The sequence below is a fragment of the Abrus precatorius genome, unplaced genomic scaffold, assembly GCF_003935025.1.
Source record: "Abrus precatorius isolate BTA unplaced genomic scaffold, Abrus_2018 Scaffold8, whole genome shotgun sequence".
Classification (NCBI taxonomy): Eukaryota; Viridiplantae; Streptophyta; class Magnoliopsida; order Fabales; family Fabaceae; genus Abrus; species Abrus precatorius.
The window spans coordinates 10,840,041-10,862,940 of NW_020874428.1; the positions used below are offsets into that span (position 1 = coordinate 10,840,041).

A 22,900-nucleotide genomic window follows, 5' to 3' on the forward strand; every position below is an offset into this window, starting at 1 on the left:
TCAGGCCAACTATTCAAGCTAACCATTTTGAGATTAAACCTGCCTTATTACACTTAGTCCAACAAGATCAGTTTTTTGGTGGAAATTCTGATGATCCTAACCTACATATTTCAAATTTTCTACAGCTATGTGACACCATAAGAATAAATGGGGTTAGTGAAGAAGCCATCAGACTGAGACTATTTCCTTTTTCCTTGAGAGATGGAGCAAAATGCTGGTTACAAGCTCAACCACAAGGAAGCATTACAACTTGGACGGAACTTGTGAACAGGTTTCTAACCAAGTACTTCCCTCCATCCAAAGCTGCTAAGCTGAGAGGAGAAATTACATCCTTTGTTCAGCAAGATGGAGAATCATTGTATGAAGCTTGGGAAAGATACAAAGAATTGCTAAGAAGGTGTCCACATTATTGTATTCCAGATTGGATGCAATTGGAAACTTTTTATAATGGGATGAATGCAGTAACAAGAACAATGGTTGATGCTGCTGCTGGAGGTTCATTAAATACAAAGTCCTTGGAAGAAGCTCAGAGGATTATTGACATGATGGCATCTTCAATGTATCAGAATTCAAACTCAAGGAATCAAGGAAGAAACTCTGGTCATGAAGCTAAGGTTCTGGAAACTTTTCTTGCACAAAATCAGCTACAAAATCAAATGTTTTCAGAACAATTAGTTGCCTTAACACAACAAATCAACAATCTGCAAACAGGGAGTATGCCTACCAGTCAGCTAAGTTGTGATTTTTGTGGAGGAAACCATGTAAATGGTGCATGTGAGGCATCCACAAGTGAACCACAAGAGCAAGTGAATTATATGAATAATTTTTAGAGACAACAGCCATCATATCCCCCTGGATTTCAATTTTCGAATAATAGAACTCAGTAGTATTCTAATTGGAATAATCAATATTCTGCTGCAAAGAATTCTAACTCAAATTTGCCTTTTTCTAATGCAGGTCCAGCAACACAACAGCCTTATTTTCAGAGGAATTCATCCACTCAACCTCAACGAAATCAGAAATTTTCCAAACCTATAAATGAGAGGTTGACTGAGATGGAAGAAACTATGCTGCAATTCATGAAAGTGACTCAAACAAGCTTCAAAAACCAAGAAGCTTCCATGAAGAAACTAGAGACACAGATTGGACAATTAGCTGAACAACTATCCAGCAGGGATGAAGGAAGATTTCCAAGCAATACAGTAATCAATCCTAAGGAGCAATATCAAGCTATAACTACAAGAAGTGGAGCTGTAGTTGCAAGTCCTAAACCTGAAGAAAAGAAAGTAAATGATGTAGTAGAGAGGAAAATTGAACAAGATCTGCAACAAGGAAATTTTAAACTATTTAAGAAAGACCATTTATAAGAAAAAGAAAAAGTTCTCATGAATTCTGAAAGGAAAACAAAAAAGCAACTCTTTGAGGAAGCTTGTAAGCCAATAAACCCAGAAAAATACAAGAGGCTGCCTTATCCTCAAAGAGTCCAAAATCCTAAACAAGAGGAACAATTCGAAAGGTTTATGAATGTCTTTAAGAAATTACAAATTAACATTCCTTTTGCAGAAGCTTTGGAGCAAATGCCTTCATATGCAAAGTTCATGAAAGAACTACTTTCCAGAAAAAGGAAGCTAGAGCATGACAAAGCAGTACCTTTGACAGAGGAGTGCAGTGTCATTCTTAAGAGAAAACTTCCTCAAAAGTTGAAAGATCCTGGATCATTTAGCATTCCTTGTGAAATAGGAAACTGCACTGTGGGAAGAGCATTGTGTGACTTGGGAGCAAGCATAAATTTGATGTCATTAGCTGTTCTACAGAAACTTGGCATAAAGGAAGTGAAACCTACCAACATTACACTGCAGCTAGCTGATAGATCATACACTTATCCATATGGAGTTGTTGAAGATTTATTAGTTAAAGTTGACAAGTTCATTTTTCCTGCAGATTTTGTAATTCTGGACATGGAAGTGGATTCTAACATTCCTTTGATCCTAGGGAGGCCATTTCTTGCAACCGGGAGAGCTTTAATAGATGTACAAAAAGGTGAACTTATGCTTCGAGTTCAAGATGAGAAGGTAATATTTAATGTGTTTGAAGCTTTAAAATATCCAGTTGAAGATAATACATGTATGAAGGTAGATATACTGGATGCTTTTATTACACAACACCATATGAAAGAATTTGATGAAACTGCTGTGTTAGAAGAAATAATATCTGCAAGGAATGACAATCTGAAACTCTGAATGAAGAAGATATCATGGAAATGCAGCAGCAATTGGAAGCTCTGCCGATGCAAAAACCTGCAGGAAAATTTAGTGAAAGAAGAGCTGAAAAAGGACGCTAAAGAAGAAGAAAAGCAGAAGCTAGAACTGAAACAACTTCCTTCACACCTGCGGTATGCATTTCTGGATGAGAAACATGAAAATCCAGTCATCATCAACAATGAACTTAAGGAAGAATAAGAGGAAAAATTGTTAAGAATCTTAAGAGAACACAAATCTGCAAATGGCTGGAGTATTGCAGATCTAAAAGGTATAAATCCCTCATTTTGTAAGCACAGAATTTTATTTGAAGAGAATTTTAAGCCTGTTGTGCAGCCACAAAGGAGGTTAAACCCAGCCATGAAAGAGGTAGTTAAAAAAGAGGTCATGAAGCTGTTAGATGCAGGAATAATATACCCTATTTCTGACAGCAATTGGGTAAGTCCAGTCCAAGTTGTTCCAAAGAAAGGTGGTATGACAGTTGTACCTAATGAAAAGAATGAACTTGTCCCTACTAGGACTGTGACTGGATGGAGAATGTGCATAGACTATAGGAAATTAAATAATGCAACTAGAAAAGACCATTTCCCACTACCATTTGCAGATCAAATGCTAGAAAGACTTGCTGGACATTCATTTTATTGTTTTCTCGATGGGTATTCAGGATATAATCAAATAGCTGTGGATCCTTTGGATCAAGAGAAAATTGCATTTACATGTCCATTTGGAGTCTTTGCATATAGGAGAATGCCATTTGGTCTGTGTAATGCCCCTGCCACTTTCCAAAGATGCATGCTTTCTATTTTTTCTGATTTGGTAGAAAACATCATAGAAGTGTTCATGGACGATTTCTCTGTTTTTGGTGATTCTTTTGATGATTGTTTAGCTAATCTATCCACTGTTTTGTAGAGATGTCAAGATACTAACCTTGTGTTGAATTGGGAGAAGTGCCATTTCATGGTACAAGAAGGCATTGTCCTTGGTCACAAAATTTCAGAGAAAGGAATGGAGGTGGACCAAGCTAAGATAGAAATCATTAGTAAATTGCCTCCACCTATCAATGTTAAGGGAGTTAGAAGTTTTTTAGGACATGCTGGTTTTTATAGAAGATTCATAAAAGATTTTTCTAAGATTGCTAAACCCTTGAATAATTTACTTATAAAAGATGCAGATTTCATATTTGATGATAATTATTTGCATGCATTTTATGTTTTAAAAGAGAAACTAATTTCTGCACCTATTCTTGCAAAACCAGATTGGAAATTACCTTTTGAACTCATGTGTGATGCAAGTGATAGTGCAATGGGTGCTGTGTTAGGACAGAGAAAAGATAGGAAATTACATGCTATCTATTATTCAAGCAAAGTGTTAAATCCTGCACAAGTGAATTACACAACAACAGAAAAAGAACTTTTAGCTGTTGTACATGCTTTGGATAAGTTTAGACCATATTTAATGGGTTCAAAAGTTATTGTATACACTGATCATGCTGCTCTTAAATACCTTTTGACAAAACAGGATACAAAACCCAGGATACAAGTGGACAAGTGGAGGTTTCAAATAGAGAGATCAAGCAAATTCTAGAGAAAGTAGTGAACAGTTCAAGGAAGGATTGGTCAAAGAAACTGGATGACTCACTGTGGGCATATAGAACTACTTTTAAAACTCCAATTGGTATGTCTCCATATCAGCTAGTATTTGGAAAGGCCTGTCACTTACCTCTAGAGCTGGAGCACAAAGCATATTGGACTACCAAGTGGCTTAACTTTGATTTGTCAAGTGCTGGAAAGAAGAGAGTTTTACAGTTGCATGAATTGGAAGAATTTAGACAACAAGCTTATGAGAATGCAAAGTTGTACAAAGAAAGAACCAAGAGGATCCATGACAAATTTATTCTGCAAAAAGATTTCAGACCTGGCCAGCAAGTACTATTATTCAATTCAAGATTAAAATTGTTTCCAGGGAAACTGAAATCTAGATGGTCTGGACCGTTTTTAATTAAGGAAACTTCTCCCTTTGGAGCAATTCTTATAGAAGATCTGAAAACAGGGAGAGAATTCAAGGTCAATGGCCAAAGATTGAAGATCTATCATGGAGAGGAGTTTACAAGGAACATATCATGCATGAAACTGGTTTCTCTTGAGTGAGAAACATTTAATGTCAAGCTAATGACATTAAAGAAGTGCTTTGTGAGAGGCAACTCACATTTCTAACCCAATTTAAGTTTTCTGCATTATTTTTGAATTAACAGTATTCATAGAAGTCAAAGTCTGAACTTTTCATCTTGGTTACCTTGCTGAATCTGATGTTTGGAATAAATCTGGTGGCTGAAACAAGAATGCAGATTGGAATTAATTAGAATGCTTAAAGTTCTTGTACAGTCTGAATAATAGTTATCAAATTCTGCAAATTTTCTGCAAAATACAAAGTTCTGCATCATACTCATCATATTCAGTAATTTTGATGCAAAAAGGTAAATTTTGAAGCATGCTAAATCTGTCATTTGTAGCGAATCTGATAAATGCAATTGGACTTCATACTATAATGTGTTATGGAAAAGTCAGAATTGCATTTTGAATATGTTAAGCAGAAATTCTGCAGAATTCAACTATGATGTTTGTTGCATTTGTAATTTGGAGCGAAAATGATGAATGAATTGAGAGTTCATGATAGGAGTGTGTAATGTAAAAGTCAAAACTGCATAAGTAGGGAGTGAATACATGTTCTGCAGAAATTCTGCAGAATTCAGCCTTGGATGAATGTTGCATATGTAATTAAGGGTGAACATGATGAGGGAAATAGGTATTTTATATGGTGAGTGTGTATTGGAATGATTATGATTTGTTAAGTGAGCCAATTAAAGTTTGGAGAACTTGGATTGATGAAAGGAATCACTCTTTTGCAGGAAAGCAATCACGCAGAGATGGAATTCTGAGATTTCCCCTCTGGAATAATCACTCTCGCTGATGAGAGTGATAACGCAGAGGCAGATGAGAAAAACACACTCTCTAGATCACTTCCTTTCCTTGTCAAGAGTGACCACGCGCAGGTAAGTATGGAATATTTCATAGTGCGTTACTCCTTTTACTGATAAAAGTAACCACGCTCAAGCAATAAGCTTGCGCGTTATCACTTTGCCCAGCAATAGTGATAACGCGCATTGCATTCAAAATTTCCAAGCTCTCTGGAACACTCACTCTGTTCAACAAGAGTGATAACGCAGAATTTTATTAATAAGGCAACGTTCACTTTTCACTTAAATAGTGGTCACGTGCACACGCGTGACCCCAGACTCAATATAAAGGAACCACGCTCACATCCATTTAAACCTAAATCCCCATTTCCCTCTGAAATTCCTCTGACTTTCAATCTTTCGTGAAGCAACCAGCAAGCAATTGCTCCCTCTTTTTCACTGTCATTCACATTTCTGAAGCTCAAGGTACGTTCTCTGCATTCTACGAAATTGTATTTAGGGTCTTTCTTTGTTGCAACTCTGGAAAAATGTCAAAAATGGCAAGTGGGGAAATATCTTGAGCATATTCGATTTAAGGAACTTTAAATATTGTGAATAGGTTTTCAAAGTCATTCAATCTCCTCTGTTAACATATTCACATCTGCATTATGCGAAAAACCTGAACATGACTTTGAAAGAAATAGAAATATTCCAGTTGCCATCAACGAAAATACTCTTTGCATGCAATATTTGAATGTTGATGTCTGAACTGAGTTGTATGGAATGAGTTACTACTGTATATTGCACTGCATGATTGTACAGATACCATACTGATAAGTCCTGCATTAAGCTGATATTTAGTCTTTGATGATAATGAATGAGTGCATTGTTCTAATTGTGTGTGATTCAAAGAAACAATAGGCAATATTCTGGATGGAATTTTACTGTCAGAAGATAATTTCTGTTAGGAACCATTCGAGCATGTATTGCATTTCTAGTGGACAGGATGAAAGTGCATTAGTAGTTGAAATTTGGTTGAAAATTGTGATTCTTTTTCTGCATTCTTGGTGAAATTGTGAACTCTGAGGGAAAAAATTAGGAAGGCCAGTCTAAAATCCCCTGAATATGGTTTGATTAATTTTGTACCTAAGTGCTGGTATATCTGAAAAGTGACAATTTTGCTCTGATAAATAACTTTTGTGCTTACATAAGAGAGCATGTAAACAAATATGTTGATGACCTATAATAGCATCTATGCGTTAACCTGATGTGCTTTGAGAGTATGCACTCTAAACTACAAATTTAAAGGTTTAACCAATTTTGACTGTGATTGCTTAGTAATTTGCAATATTGCTTGTGTGTTTATATGATTACATCCTCATGACAGCAACTGATTGTAAAAAGATCCATACTGCAAATTGGAATTCTGCACATGGATTGATTGAATTTGTCTAGTAAAGAGATGTATACTGTCACAATTCTGTGTCATGAATTTTAAACTGTCAAATTACTTGCTTGTTTTTTTTTTGCAGCCACTTCAAAATGGTCAGAACTTCTTTGAATACACCAGTTGGACCTTCTAAGAAGACCAAAGCTGGATCTGCTAGCAACACTCCAAGAAGGAGATCTATCAGGAATATTCAAGCTGGAACAGCCAGGAATTCTCCAACCACAAAAAGAGCAAGAACTGATGGTGTCTCACCTTCCTCACCCATTGAAATCGCTGACCCTCCTCAGCCAAGAGTAACCGCACCTGCAACCTCTTCACCACCTCAGCCGACCAGAAGAAATGCTCTTTCTACCTCTACCCCTACTGATCATGATCCAAGGTTCAGGAGTATTGCTCACGAAAACTATTTCAAGGCAAATATTCTGAGGAGGAAGATTGTCCCGGATAGAGCCTTTGAAATTGCTGAAGGCAACTACCCTGAGTACCCAGAAGAAATTCAGAAAAGGGGATGGGACAACTTCTACTCCTTGGCTGATAATGGTTGGAGAGAAATTACACAAGAGTTTTATGCAAATGCAATGCGGTTCAAGGGAGACCAAATTCCCAAATTTCACACAATGGTCAAGGGTATGAGGGTGGATTTCACTGCTGCCAACATCAATCGAGTGTTGGAAATTTACACTGAAAGGCAACCTGGGCAGATGGACTTCACTGACTTTAAGAATAGTCCAGACAAGGATTATATTGAAATCCTGCACAGAATTGGAAGGCAAGGCACAACTTGGCAGCTGAACCTCGCCCAAAAACCCAAGTGTATCACCACCAAGAACCTGCTACCATTTGCTAAAGTCTGGAGTACTTTTCTGTTGAACTCTTTCATGCCAGTCAAGCATAGTTCAACCCTAGCAGTAAAGAGGGCTGAATTATTGTTTGCTATCGTTAATGATATGTACATTGATGTGGGGGAAGTAATTAGTGAATGTATCTTAAATATTTTGAAAACAAAAAGAGATTCACTAGCCTTTCCCTCATTAATCACTTTACTTTGTAAGGATGCAGGGGTTGAAGTTGGAGAATACCAAGACAAATCAGATCTGCTCCCCCTATCTCTGTCTCAATGGTAAAGGAAATCTATGCCACCACCTCCTGCACTTCAGCTGCACCTATCCCCACCCAGTTCAGAAAGGAGAAACCAATGAAGATAAAGACATCCTACATCTTTTGGTTGAAAGGCAAAATCAATTGGCTGAACGACAAGCTGAGCTCCACAGCAGTTTGAAGGCAGGAACTATGCTATTGGAATGTGTGTTGATGAATTTTGGTCAGAAGATGGGAATGACCAAAGATGAACTTTATCACACACCAGATTTGGCCGAGAATGCTCAATGTCTACGCTCATCAGTCTTTAAAGACTTGCCAATCTACAAGACTCATTTTCCACAGCCAACTGAAGAAGTGGTGGAGGAAGAAGAAGATGAGAAGGATGAGGAAGAAGATGAAGATGAAATTTCTGATGAGGAGGATGCCCAAGATGACTAGTTTAGGATTTTTGTTTTCTTTTCTGTTAATTCGAATTTTCTCTTGACGATCTTGTAATTAAGTTTCAAACTTTTTGGTTTCATTTTAGAATTTTGGTTTGTAATTTGCACACTTGGTATATTTTGGTTTCATGCTAATTCTGAACAATTATGTTTTGAACACACATTAATTCTGTAGAATTCAATCCCTTTTCACTTGATAATTGATGGAATTTTTGGTGTTTTGTACAGAAAATGTCAGAACCACACAACACTCACACACCATGGAAGCTGACACTTGCACAAGTTGCCATAAAAGGGGGGTTTCATTCTCTACCTCTTATTCATGAGTTAGCTTCACATTACACTGAATTATTCCTGAAAAACACAAAAATACTAGAATAGATAATAAATTACTGGCTGTTAATCAAATAAAAATGATTGACAATTTTGTGAATTCTGTGTGAATTTCTTTTTAAGTTGTTTTTCCCATTCTCAAAATGAGATCACACTTGTATTTTCAAAAATGAGGCAGTTGCCACTAGGTGCATATATTTCTGAAAAGTGCATTGTGTTTTCATTAATCCACATGATCACTTATAAATACCTAGTGAGATTTGAGCTGTCTAATTCTTTTTCTTGTGTGATTAATCATATTTGGCTGCATTCTCTAGAACCTACCCTTGTTCTTAAATTGAATATGCATGTTACAGTTTTCACCCACATGATAGAGGCCATGATTGATATCCTAGTCAGCCTAAATGCCTTCCTTTATGATTGAATGTCTTAGTTCACCCTTTTGAGCTTAATATCCCTTTTCTTGAAATTACCTCATTATAAGCCTTGCTGAAAAACCAATTTTTACCATTCAAAAGATCAGAGGCATAATGAGTTTAATTAAGAATGAGTTTTAAAACTAAGTTTGGGGTGGTATCCAGATTTTAATTGCTTGAGGACAAGCAATGTTCTAAGGTTGGGGTGGGAAATAGCATGCTATCTAAGTTTGAGTTTAACAAGCCAGAAAGAAAGAACAAAAGTGCTGCAGTAAAATGAAAAATTTATGAAGCAAAATTGTGAAAAGAACAAAAATGTGAGTTCAAAAGAAAAGAAGTGCAGCAAAGTGTTGCAGAAAAAGATTAAAAAAAAAAGAAGAAGAAGAAAAGAGATGAAAATTTTGCTGTAAGAAAAATTTTGTTTGCTACATAAGTGAGAGAATTAAGGAGGAATAATGCAGATCCAGGATAGTTTTAAAACAAATCACTCAAAATGCCTCTGATCTTTTGAAATTGCATGTATTATTTTCCATTTTCTTTGATACCTACCTTAACCTTAGCCTTGTTATAACCTGAAAAAGTCCTCTAGATGTGTGATTAATTGTACTAAGCAGAGGAGATGGAGAAATTGGGCAAGCATATGGTAGAGTACAGTGAAATTGATGATTTAGAGTGAAAACAGCACCTAAACACTGTTGAGTGATGAGAGAAACACTTCCAAGTGAGCTGTGATCATGTTGATTAATTGTACTCACATGAATTTTGATGAAAAATATGAACTTAGGTAGTAATTTTACTCAATGATGATTATGCAGTAGGAATATCATGATGAGTATTTGGATGAACAACTTGATTGAAAATTTTGCAGAAAACACAGAATTAGAAATTAGAAAAATCTGAAATAAGAAGTTTATGAACTGAATTTGAAAATGGAGGAACTTACCCTTGGTTTAGTTTGATTTGCTTGAGGACAAGCAAAAATTCAAGTTTGGGGTGGTGATGAATCCATATTTTTACTGATATTTTAGCATAATTCTATCTCATTTAATAAGGAAAATATATGAAGAAAGCAGAAAAACTCAGAAAAAGAGAATGATTGAAAGTTTTATTTCAATTTGTAGTTATTTTCGCATTTGTAGAATTTATGCTTAGTTCTTAAGAAATTTATCTTGTTTTTGAAGGAATAATCTGAGCAAAAGTCATGGAAATGGATTATTAATGGAAAGGAAGAGGAAGAATGGCAATGTTGGACTCCAAAATACAAGAATTATGGGATGCAGACTGGGCGTGATCACTATTGTTAGTGAAAGTGATCATTCCAGAGCCTAAATGAGAAGAGGAGCCTGTGCGTAATCACTTTTATTTACAAGAGTGAGCGTTGCCAGTGTGCGTTATCACTTTCGCCAACGAAAGTGAACGTTCCAGAGAGACTTCATTCCTGATGAGCTGCGTGTTGTCACTTTCGCCAACGAAAGTGAGCGTTCCAGAGGCACTTGTATCAGGACAGCTTGCGCGTGGTTACTATTACTCACGAAAGTGATCACGCGCAGCCCTCGACCTCCTGCGTTGCCACTCTTATGAATTAAAGTGAATGTTCCAGAGAAGCCTTCAAATCTGCAAGTTGCGCGTGGTTACTCTTGCTCTTGAAGTGAACACGCGCACTACATAAAGCTTCTGCGTGGTTACTCTTGTGAAGAAAAGTGACAACACGCAAAACTGGGGTTTCTATAAATAAATGATTGAAGCGCGAAACTAGGGGTCTTTTGCTCATTTTCTGTTTTGTTAGTTAGATTCTCGTTGAGAGAGAGTGGAGAGAAGATTCGGGTCGAAGCTTGAAGCTCCAAGAAGAGGGATCAGATTGGAGCTCGTGGCCATGGCTGCTCTGCATTCTTCTTCATCTTATTCTTCTTCTTTCTCTGTTTTTGTTGCAATGTGTGCTTAATTTCCCATAGTTAGGGGTTTATGGAACTCGAATTGATGTATTGATTCGACTTTATCTTCTGAACTTTAAGTTCTTGGATTAATTGAGTTGTTAATTCTGCTTTTCATGCAATCTTTGAATGGAAATTCATTTGATTAATCAAAAGGAATCTTTACCAATGGGAATTGGATTGTTTGCTCCGATCTGAATTGGCAACCAGAGTTTAGGAATTTCTTAGGGATAAGGAGACCTAATTTTGCAATCTTATAGTTCTAATTCTTAATGCAACCTGAAATTGAATCTCACCTAAGGGATTAGGGAGGTTTAGTGGATTGTTAGGGTCAATGAGTTAAGGAATTAACCTTTGGCTAGGTATATGTGAAACTGATTGTCAATTATTCAATTGCTTGAATGTTCAGAGGATTTAATTGGATTGATATTGATATTCTTGTGAAGTAAATTCCTAACTATCCTTCATTGCTATTTCATTTCATCACAAATCTTATACTCTGTTTTTCTGCAAGTTCTTTACTTTTGATTGCTCTGATTATTGCTTTTATATGATACAACTCTCTTCCCAAATTCGTATGGCTCAAATGGTTATTTTTCTGTGAAGTGATAATTGAGTTCCTAATTCCCTGTGGAGACGATACTCGGATCTTAAATTTACTCATTAATTACTGCAATCCTAGTGCACTTGCTAGTGTTTAGATTGCAAACAACAGCACGCCAGCCACACTCACTGTGATAAAAAATTTACACCATGAATGGTCGCCTGTTACCCCAGCCTCACGGATACCACATGGGCAGTTACGGGTCGCTCAACAAAAGTAATAGTTTGACGTCTAGTCAAGAAGAAAATGTGTGGCCCGTGGTGTACCCGTTCCACAGTCGGTGTCACCACCACTCTCTCCTCCCCAAGGTATTTCTACCGTCCTCATCTTCCACACTCTTAGTGTATCGCTGAACCATTCACAGCGCATTACAACGGCGCTAATACGCCCCAGTTACACATGCAATATTCATGTTTCACACAACACATAGTCCACATTTCATTCATAATATACGGCACTAGGCCTACATTTTATTCCACAGATCACAGAACATAGCCTACGATTATCCATTCATATTACACAACATTTAATATACAATTCACATTCATCAAATTTGGGTAAATACACATAATGTTCACATATCAAGGCATATGACTCACATTACATTTCTCAATCAACTTTTATTCTCTATACGTTTTCTACCTTCTAACTCAGCCACAACTTTATATTCAATCAATTACACATAAAAAGAGTAGGGTAGAGTCTCCCCTTACCTTGGATTGAAGACCCACACTCGAATTCGACCACAGACGTGCTCCCTATACAGATTTTAGCCTACAACACATGGAAGACTCCATGAGAACCCAAGGAAACTCAGAAACAGAGAAAAGGGGATGAGCAACGGAACCCTAACCATTAAAACTCACCTCCAAGCGTTCCCCACACGGATTTAACCTTCAATCAAGCTTCCGAACGACCTTGGAGGCAATTTAATCGGTGTAGAAGGATTTTGGGTCAAGAGAATCGAAGGGATTTTGAGAAAATGAATTCTCAAACCATAAACCCCCTTTTAAAACCCCTCAGATCACAACACTCTCGCTACAGCGAAAAATTCTCGCTGCAGTGAGGTATCTCTCGCTGCAGCGATGCCCTCTGTCACCACAGCAAAAATCTCAAAGGAAACTGCACTATATTTCTGCAGAATCTCGCTACAGCGAGACTGCACCTAGAAATGCACCTCAAACTGTCACTCTGTCGCTACAGTGAGACATCTCTCACTACAGCGAGAAGGCGACAATTTCGGTCCTTCCTACCTAGGGCCTCCCGCTATAGCGAGAATCCTCTCGCTGCAGCAAGGACAGCCCAGTATTACACCCTTAACCTATTTTCAGCATCAGAAAAATTCAATCCAATCAATCATACACCCACACATACATATATATGCACATATTCATACTCATTACACACAAAAACACCATCATTACGCCTTCAATGCAAATTTACAACATTTATTTACACTTATATGCACATATATATACATTTATACTTATACAAATAATAATAATTAATATAAAAAATTTGGGGTGCTACAGTCTATAATTTAAGATCTTTCAGGCTGTACGCTGAGGTCCAAAGTGTTCACGACAAACCAAGGAATGGCAAAATCTAAGCACAGATTGAAACTCAAGTTTAGGCACACATCATCCAATAATCTTGTCATTGCACATCTTCCACAAGTATAAATCATCCCAAATATAGTATTTGGAATCACTCTTTAGCTTAGCAGCTTGGTAAGTGTACCAAATTTTTTATGTAATATAAAAAGTTGTCGTGTCCACAGGAAATGAAGATACGCAAGTAATTTTAGTTATCCAAATTAAAATTTACAAATTCCTAAATATTCACAAATATACAACTAAGTGAGTATTTTGGATTTTTGATAGTTTGGTTAATAGAAAATAAATGCAAATAAAAGAAAATTAAACTACTATGATAAGATTGGGGATTGAACTTCATCTATCATCCTCTTCATAGTTTTGGTTCTAACACACATTAACAATTACCAAAGTTTTATGATGCACTCTCATTATATTCACTCGTTGGATTCCTCTCACCCCAAATTCTAAGATATATTTATTGAGTGATAATTCCTTACTTAATCAACAATTAATTCAAAGTTACTAGCAAAAGTTATATAGCATATAATAGATTAAAATCTATTCCTAGAGTCTCAACCTATTATGTGTATTACCCTAACTAGGTTCCAAGGTAATTTTCCAGCTTACCCCGAATTCTCGGATCATGAATCATTCTTCATAAGGTAGAAACAAGCATTATAATCATGATAAACACACCTAACTCATGACAAATGAACAAACATATATTAAAAAAATACTAAAATATTCAAAGTATGAAGATTACATCCAGTGCCTAGCAAAAAATATGCTTTGATTTCTGCATTTGTCGCTCAAGCGAGAATTATCTCAATTGAACGAGACTTGAAATTCTGAGCAACTTCAGCAAATCTGACTTATCTTTAAAAAATCATAAAAAATAGAAAACAACTCCAAATCTAGCAAAACATATATGCATTTTGAAGCCCTGAATGTGTAAAATCCAATGCAACTAGAATCAGCTAAAAATAATATCTATAGAAAAATTTATGGCCAAAAGAGTTGATAGAGGTCACATTGGCTAAAAATAGAAAGTACATGCAAAACAAGCCCAAATCATTTCTATTAATGAGAAATAGTAAAAACTCTCAAAATAAGGCATATGAAGGGTGTTTTGAAGATACAATAAAGTTATAAATGTGAACACCTCATCAAGCTTTTGCCCTTAAGAAAATTCACACAAGAAATGTGGGTCAATATCTTCTATTATTTGACAAAATTAAGGCTAAAGTTGCTGAATTTAAAAGACATGAACTTAAATGCATTAAAAATATAAATTACATAGAATTTAAGTGCAAACTATATGAAAAGGAATCAAATAAGTGTCAAAATATAAATTGACAACTACTAAAATATGACACTTATCAGCTCCGAAAACTCTCCTAGATCTAAATAAAATAGACATTCACTCTCAAATCGAGAAGATGCTTGGCTTCAAGAAAATTTTCTCTAAGGGGAGAAGGTTAAAAAACTGAGAGAAAATGAAAGGAGAAAATTGTCTAGCGAGAAATAAATATTTTTTGCACTAAGGTTCCTTAAATACCCCTCCAAATTTGCACGCTCTCACTTGAATGAGCTCTACTCTCGCCTGAGCTAGACCATCATCGCTTGGGCGAGAAAACCAGACAGTGGAACTACTTATTTTTCTACCATTCTCGCTTGAGCAAGCAACATTCTCACCTGAGTGAGCAGCATTATGCTTGAGGGAGAGGTATTCTCACCTGAGCAAGAATAGGTCCAGAGAGTTCTCCATTTTTCCTACCACTCTTTGTTTGAGCGAGCTCATCTCGCTTAAGTGAGGTGACTTCTTACTTGAGTGAAAGGACAGTTGGGGCAGACTTATGTTATCTCGCTTGAGCAAGACATACCTCACTTGAATGAGAAACCTTGCACCAGAACTCATATTTTTCCTAGAATGAAGGCAATACAAGTCCTCTACTTTAATTCCTATATTAATACACACATAAAACACCAAATGATTGATCACAAATTCCTACTGCTAATTACACCAAAGCAAACCATACAGCACTACAAATGCACAACTCTTAATTTAGCAACTATAAAATCATCATGTGAAAATTCATATAATCTAAGCATATTCAACACAATTTAAAAGGAATAATACATATATAAATATAAATATATAGGTCTGACAAATATAAGAAGTGATATTTTTCCTCTGCTTTGTATGCAACAAGTCATTGTGAGAATTGTCAAAGATCTTCATCTTTAACACTATAGAAGGTTGAGAAATCATTAACGGGTAGATATGATCTTTTTCATTTAAGGGATTTGAGCCGTAGATGCAGAAGATTGAGGACTTATTTTTAAAACCATAACTTGCATCAATGTTTTTGTTCTGCATGCTTGTGGAAATAACATACCTTAAACTAAAAAGTAAACTCAAGTTGGGTCTGCACATTGACTTGCCAGAGGTGATTACCTAAACTCAAGTTTTTCCGTTCTATTGGAGTTTCCAAAATTGACATGCCAAAATCCTAATTGGTAAATACATTATCTTGGGGAGAATCTTAGAAAAGTGTCAACGAATAATGCAGACGTTGAAGGTGGTCATCAATGGTTTTTAGTGATGGTAAGAATGAAGAAAATTGATAAATAGATAAAAAGTTTTAAGAACTAGAAACTAAAATAAAATGTCCACCAGATGCAAGACTTTTTTTTTCCTTTCTAGTTTGAATTTATATCTTAAGAGCTCTTTTAGATTGTTATGATCACATAGTAAAGGAATTCTTTTGGGAAGGGTAGTGATACATACCACCTTTTTTTTTTCTATATTGTCTCGATGAGATTTGTGTGATTGTACAACTTGTTTAATTATATTTATATTTAAAGTGATCATCCATGTTGTCACATAAGATATCTTTGGTTATAGTTTACTTATTTAGTTGTAATCATCCATGTTATTATTTTAATCAATTTAATCTTTAAATCAAAAGTTATCATTTTTATAACATAGTAGCATACATTATACACTTGAAAAGTGAACAACTCTACAATATTTTACCCCTACAAATACACATTTGAATCATGCTAACATACATGTATTAAAAGACAATTATTGCCTAACCCTACTCACCCATTACATTAACTTTACATCAACTACAAGCTTCAAATTCCATAAATTTTGTTGAAGCAAAAACTTAGTATACCATCATTTCTGTCATTTACCATGATAACACATGTATTCGTACTAATTTTTTTCTCATTTCTATAATATTATTTTACTAGTTGTTAATAATCTCCATTACATGATTAGAAAATGTTTCATCCATCCACTAAAAAAATTGTAATTGTATTCCTTCTATGGATAGAAAAAAGAGAACATGACAAAATCGTAATAAAACAATATGACAAACCAAAATCAAAACTTACATTGAAATTTAAACACCTATGAAACCTTATACCTAGAGTTTAAGGAGTCTAAGATGTGTAAATCTTCACATGGTTCTCACAATCACAAAATAACTTGTTGCATTTGGCTTTATTCCTTGCTCTCAAATTGACTTTCTGTTACGACCCTAAGTATAATGATGGAGGCAGGTGAACAAATGGTTTAGGGTTTTATATCAATCACATTGTGGTGGCAACTAAGTTGTATCTCCATCCATTAATAACGTAACATTTGACACATTCACATTCACATTGGATCACTTTTACCAATTTAAAAGAAAAGATCACGTTGTTATAACTTACAGTATTATCATCGTAGAGATGAAACGGAAATAATTTTTTGTATAGAGACTAATATACAAGTTTTTTACCTATAAAATTAAAGAAACCATTCAAACCTAAAAAACAAAAATCTAAGAAAAAAGTTATGATCAACTAGCATTTTTTTTATAAGGGAATGTCAATATGATAACATAAATATAATAGGAGAGCAATAATTAGCCAAAAAAATATTTTCCCTACACTTGCAAGAATTAATGAGGAGCATCAATATAAATAGAGCAAAAAAATATTATAAAATAACATAAGAGACAAACAATTGTTAATGGGAAAAATATCTCAAAGTAAAAGTAAAAAATATGGGTCATCCAGATCAAAGAAATAATTAAAAGGGTATAAGAAAGTCTCTAATGAGTGCACAAATTGTGTTTATAAACAGTCAAAATAAATAAAATAAATTATCAATGCTAAAAAAAACAAGAAACAAAAAGATGAAAAATATTCCTAATGCAAACCCATAATTACACTATTTGTTACTTTCTCTTTAGATTTTTTTTCTTGACGATCCAACCAAAAAATATAAAGATTCACATGTAACAAATATGTTAACAAAAAATCAGCCGATTTAACAGTAAACAAATGTGCAGTTGCAATATGAAAAATGATAGTCTCTTAGTGTGCAAAAATAACAATGAATTTTCTTTCTCTCTTCTTTCTTCTCTCAATGTTTTTGCTATAATGAGACTCTTTTTCATATTTTACCTAGCCATATGCACTAGTTTTAGTGAGACATAATGAGCTAACATATTTATTCCTTTCTCCACATAAAAAAGGAGTCCAGAAAACCAAACATTTTTTTTTACTAAAAATAACTAATTAAAGAAAATAATAAAAATAAATTATAATCTTGAATTACATTATTTTCTTATAAATATAATAGGATTAAATAACGACAGTTAATTTTTATCTTAACATGTAATATGATTTAATAATAAATAAATAAATAAAAACTAATGAATTTTAGTTATTTGAGAATAAACCAATATTTCTATTACATATTAGTTTGATGGGCATCAATCTTTTCCTTCTTTAAAACTATCTTTTGTTACAGACAACCCATGATACCATGATAAAAGATGAAGAAGTGTAATAAGTAAGTAAGTAATGATTAACAAGTAACAACAATTTATAGAAATTAATAACTTTACTTTAATTGGATAGAAGAGAAAAGAGTATATATTTAAAATAAAATATAAAATAAATTATTACTTTTATTACAATTACAAGATACAATATATTAATATTTAAGTCAAATTATACTAATATTTTTAAGTTAAAAACAATTATACACGATATTTTTTTCTTTTTTAGTATTAATATCTTTAGGCTAAATTATACTAATATTTTCAAAGTTTAACACAATAACCCATGATACTTTTTTTTTTCTTTTTTAGTATTTTAATGACTCTCGTTTTATATAATTATATGTAAAAAAAATTGAGTGATTTGGAAAAAAATAAGTATTCAGTATTATTATATAAATTAATAACTTTTTGTGTAAGATTAAAAAAAAATTGTTATCATGAGTAATTATGTCAAGCGAAAAAAATAACTAATATAATTGTTCTATTATTTATCATAAAAATATTAAACAATTAAAAACGTAATATTCCTTTACCTTTTTTACTTCCAATAAAAAAAATTGCTGACACTTGGTTTTTTTTTTACCAACTCTGTTCCGTCAATTTTCCAGTGAAAGGAATTTATTTTGAACAATTTTATATTTTATAAATATTTTAAAAATAATAATATTTCACTTAAATGTTGTTGAACAATCATTAAATTATGGCCTCTTCATCCTCATTTTTGTGTTATATAAGACACAAATACTATGTTTCTCTCTTCTGATGCAAACAAGACCCTGAAAATAAGAATGAACAATGAATGAAGGAAGAAGTTGATGAAAAATCATGCTATCCCACTTTTTCTTTTCTTTTTCTTTTTTTTTTATCGTTGCCTTAATATAAAGGAAAGTGTTACCAGTCCATAAAAGAAAGCATACACTTCTACAAAATTTTTATTATCAATGAAAATGTTATTGAAAATGAGTATGCTTTTTCAAACGTTAAAAAAAATATTACAAACAAAATACACACATGTTTAATAAATACACACGTATAAGTCAATAATTAATTTTTTTATTTAATAATTATCTATAAATATTAAATTTTATTTATCCGCCTGTCAAATTAATAATTTTTCTTAATGGAGCAAGTTTATATATATACAAATAAAAATTCATTAATAATTTATCAAGAAATTTTATTTTAACATATTATATATATTTAAAATATAAATAAATATTACTATAAAATTTTATATCTACAAACTTGGATTCATCAATATGTAATTTAGCAGAAAATTGACACTTTGTTTTTATTGAAATGTTGATGGCAGAAATTAGTATGGGCTTCGTTTATTTGGATGGATCCAAATTTAATAGGCAGTTGATATAATTCTGTGGGCCCACGTTATTCATTTTCCTTTCATGCAACTATGATATGCAGTGGTTGACCAAAAAATAAAACCATGATATGCAGTGGCCGTATGAGATGTAGTTTTTTTTTATTATTATTATTAAATTGTTTATAAAATAAAATTAATATTTATAACCAAAAATTTATAAAAAATAATTAATAATTATATATTAATAAAAATATTATAATAAAAAGGTCAAATATTTTAAGCTAACTTCAATTTCTTAAATATTATAAATAAATTATATCATCTATTTATTTTATTTTATTCTTTCTTTTGCTCGTTAGAATAAATTAAAGTAAATAATTTTACTTATTTATTATTTTTATTCATCCAATAATATATTATTTTTACTCTATTTTATATTTTTTTATATTTTTTTATTTCATTCATCTTTATTTCTCTCCATATTTAAACAAACTATAAACGTTTTACAGAGCGGCATGTGGCATGATTTCAAGTGACCAAACATAATATGTATTTGAATTTTATGTAATAAATATATTATATTTAACGAATGCAACATTTAATTATATCTTTAAAGTTGATCATATATTATCTTTAATAAATATATTATTTAAATGTTATGACGCAGTTAATTTTATTGGCATACGGCTTATACGCAAATGGTGAGTTCCATTTTGGAAGTATTATTGGACTTGTATGCTATATATTTAGGCTAACTAGATACTAACCTGTGTATTGCACAATTATTATTAATATATATATATATATAAATATATATATAAATTATTTTTAATAATAATTTTTTAAAAGTTATTTTAATTCAACTTTATAACTATAAAATATTAAATAATAATTTTCATAAATATAAACATAAGTATTCATGAAAATTTTTAAATGTTTTATAAGATAATAAAAATTAATTAATAACTTTTGTATCTATAATTTAAAATAAAATTTAAAAAAGATAAACGTTAAACTAGTTACAATAAGAAAATGTAGCTTAACACATATGTTAGTAATATTTTTAAGTCAACACATCTAAGCCTATGTACACTGCAGGCTTAACGTAGGTTTAACAGTGCAATTAGCTAATTTATGATAAAAATTTAAAAAATATATAATATTATGTTAACACAATACTAAAATTAGTTATTATTTATTTTATTTATTTATAATCAATTAATTAAATAATTATATATAAAAATATTTTTTGTCATATATATATATATATATATATATATACATATATATTTAATACAAAATATATTTGAACAGAAGTGACCAAAAAAAAGAATAAATTGTTCTGAATGTGAAAAGAATAAAAGATAATAACATTAGCGTATGTACATGAGTTTATGTAATAGGTTAATTATTTTTTAAGAAAATAAATAATAAAAATATTATTAGTTAATTTTTAAAAGTTAAATGTTAATTTAAATATTAGATAAATTTTAAAAAGTGAAATTTTAAAAATTACAAACTCTTAAAAAAATTATACACTATTTTTGTCAAACGTAGCATAGTCAAAATAAAAAGAATTTTTAATTTTAAAGTTAGATTTTCAAAAGTTATTTAAAGAAGTGTTTAGTTTTAAAAAAATTAACTACTAATATTTTATAACATTTTTAATCTTCCATTCTTTTGAAAAAAGACAACTTATTTTTCCCACACGATTAAGACTCCAATACATTAATTTTATTTTTCTCTTGTCTTTCTATTTTCTCTATTTTTTATTAATAATTAATAATATATTTTATTAGATAAAAAATAAGTAAATAAATAATACTTGTAAAATTAAGAAATAAATTATTTAAATCAATTCATATAATTTTTATTAATATAACAAGTTAAAATTAATGATTTTAAAATAAATTTAAATTATTATTTAAATCAGTAATATCATTTTTTTAATAAGATATGCTAAAATAAATTATATCTAAATTAAGTCACAGAAATTTATTTTTTTTTAGTTTCCCATTTCAATCAAATTTGATCGTTGTTAGTTAGTGAAATCACCGTAAACAAATTCTTTGACCCTACTAACTGTGCCCACGGTATTTCTGCTTGTACACAGTATTAAAGAAAGTCCACACTCCTAGCAAGTAGCAAAAATTGATGGATCAAAACGGCCCTTATCCCCTCATTGGCAAGTGGAGGAGCTCGAATTTGACCAAAGGAATCCACTTACATAGAAAGGTAACACATCTGCATGGGTAAAGCGGATTACTTAAATACATGCCATATTCCATTGGCTTCAATGGAATGTCAGAAATTACCGCACGAGTATAAAATAATAATAATAGGAGGTGGATGCAAGCATTGTTGCAATTTGCAAGTGATAGAATTGATATTCCAAAATAAATCTAATGTATGGAACATAAAATATCTTCTGCAAGTTTTGATGTTAGGCCCTCTGAACGTATTCTAAGTCAATTGGTGAAAAACAAATATGTGAATCTAGTAAAAGTAAAGGCGGTTTTCAAATGACCAAATATTTTAAGATTATGGGTAATGCGTTTACACTTGCATGTATAACTTGTTTCACAAGAACTCAATCGTGTGTCCGCTTATAGTGGGAAGCGTTCAAGCATCAATGTCCAACAAGAAGCTAGTGAAAGTTGACAGACAAAAAAGTTAATGAAAGAAAAATTTGCGGCTGGAGAAGAATATGCCATAAACATAAGTACTGTACACATATAGCAACGCAAAGTTTAGAGGATCACCGAAGGAATACGAATTGCTGTTGCTTTTCTGCATCCACAATCTGCCAAGAATGGGTTCAGACGATGAAACAAAGTCACTAGTGGAGTAGTAATCTTGTCCCCCGAATGTAGCCTCTAATCATCATCGTCTATATCCAATATTATACAAATGATAATATGAAAGACGTTGGAACAACTTCAAAAAATTTCTAGAGATCGATCTGATATACTCATTTTAAGTCATTTTATTTAAATTTATTTAAATTATTTATTATTTTGTTTTTTATTATTTATGATTTTGTTTTTTAGTCAATATATTAATATCATCAATATTTATTTATCTATTTTAGAAGTACTCACCTTCTTAGTTACCTCTATACACGCAATTTTACTATTCAACAAGAGAAATGATATTTGTATAATAAATATATATAACTTTTTTTCAAATTAAAAAAATACGGTGACAAGATGAGCGATGTAATAGAAAAAATTATTATAAAAATAATATAAAACATTTAATAAGCTTTGTATATAAAAAAATAATATACAATTAGGATTAAAAATGGATGAGAAGACATTAAGTTAAATATGTCTTGACTTTTAAATTTAAGGTTAGAGAATAACTTACTTATCTAATATAGAACACTTTTTAAGGTTTGATTTGACCCTTTTAAAAGTTTATAATTATGTGTCTTTTCTTAATTTTTAAAATTAAAAAAAAATACTCTTGTCATTAATATTTTTTATTTAAAACTCACTTTTTTTATCTATTCAAAATTTTTAAAATTAAATTAATATAATTATTTTAAACCTATTTTAAAACTTGTGAATTAAAACATCAATTTTCACTTAAAATTAAAAATCTCAAAATTTTCTCTTTTCAAATCTTAGTATTGTAAAATAC

At 32.0% G+C, this 22,900-nt stretch overlaps 1 non-coding gene across 1 annotated transcript; it reads right to left on the reverse strand.

Moving 5' to 3' along the window:
• Positions 1 to 308: 308 nt before the first annotated feature.
• LOC113848571 lies at positions 309 to 415 on the reverse strand. The gene has a single exon (XR_003501835.1). It is a non-coding gene; the product is annotated as a small nucleolar RNA R71 (small nucleolar RNA).
• Between the last annotated feature and the right edge of the window lie 22,485 nt (positions 416 to 22,900).